Below are 1,550 nucleotides of genomic sequence, written 5' to 3' on the forward strand. Positions count from 1 at the left end.
TCGGGGTGCCAGGCACACAAAGAGTGTTCTTCACCTGCAGGGCGTGGGACCCACCCACGCTCGGCTGAATGCAACTTGGGCAGAGTTGAGGAGGGGCCTGTGGGTAGAGTGAAGGCCCCTGGGAGAGCACGGGTCCGATCTTCACGGGTTTACCGTAGGCCGCAAAGGCTTCCTCCAATCGCAGGAGCCGCTCTGCAGTGCGCAGCACAGGTTCACTGCAGTGGCTTCTCCCGTTGCAGAGCACGGGCTACACAACACAGGCTCAGCAGCTGTGGCCCACGAGCTTACTTCCTCCACGGCACACAGCATCTTCCTGGACCAGCGATAGAACCTGCGTCTCCTGCATTGGCGGGTGGATTTTTAACCACTGGACAACCAGGGAAATCCTGGGTGGGTGGTTTTAAGGAAGAGCAGTTTGGATGACAAGGTCCCATGTGGGCATGGGAGGATAAAATGAGTTGAAGAAGTGAGACCGGATTGCAGGTAACAGAAACACAAGGCAAACTAGCTTATGTAAAAAGCAGGCGTCGGCTCCTGAAACAGCCGGGTCTAAGTAGCTTCAGGCACAACTGGCTCTGGACCTTGCATTAATATCCTTAGGTATCTGTTTCTCTGTGTACTGGCTCCAGCTTTCTCTGCCTTGGCCTCTTTTTCAGGTGGGCATTCTCCGAGTGGTGACAAGGGTGGCCGCCCGCAGCTCTGGCCCATGCCCCTACCCTTAGTGGTCCTGGGCGGAAGAGCACCTCTCTCTCATTACTTCCAGATTGACTCATTGAGGTCAAAAACTCATTTCACCAATCGTTGTGGCCAGGCAACAGATTAAAGAATCATCAGCTAGGTCTCTGGCCACGTGACCATCCTTGGGACTGGAAGCTTCAGACCCCAGAGCATTGTGGCTGGACAACAAGGGGCATGACTGTCCCTGGGAGAAAATCAAAGTGCTTTGTATCATCAGAAGAGGCGTGCCAGCGCTCTTGGAGAAACAGGCGTCAGCGTGGAAAAGGCAACAAGCCAGGGGCCAAGCCTTCGAAGAGCAGAGGGGAGGGAGTGAAAGGAGAGGTGAGGGTGGCATCAGAGCTGGAGGCCACTGGGAGAACTGGGTGGTGAGCAGCGCAGGGCCAATTTAGGAGGGAAGTCTGCAAAGACCGTGCAGAACGGCTCACCTGCAGGGCCACTAGGGGGTGTGGAGCTGGAGGGAGGTCGTCAAAGGGTGGAGTTAGCAAGGGGAGGAGCTTGGGTCAGGGGGAGCTGTGCAAGGGAAAGCTGCTTGGTGTGAAGAACTTGGCCAGAAGAGGCAGAGTTCACTGCCCCGTCACCACCCCTCCAAGGGCCACCTGGGAGAGGGCCAGAGAGCCAGGCCCCAGCCAGAGGCTGACTTGGACAGCTGGGGTGAGCCCAAGTGGCATCTGGTTCAGGGAAAGAGGGTGGAATCTGAGGGCTCACGTTTAATGGGTCAGGAGCACCATCCCCTGGATCCTGGGGAGGCCAAGGTCTCTCAGGGCTGCTAGCTGTTGGTGACCTACTGGCTGGCTCTGCAGACAGCTTGGGAC

This window comes from Bison bison, unplaced genomic scaffold (assembly GCF_000754665.1).
Source record: "Bison bison bison isolate TAMUID 2011002044 unplaced genomic scaffold, Bison_UMD1.0 scf7180017857763, whole genome shotgun sequence".
NCBI lineage: Eukaryota > Metazoa > Chordata > Mammalia > Artiodactyla > Bovidae > Bison > Bison bison.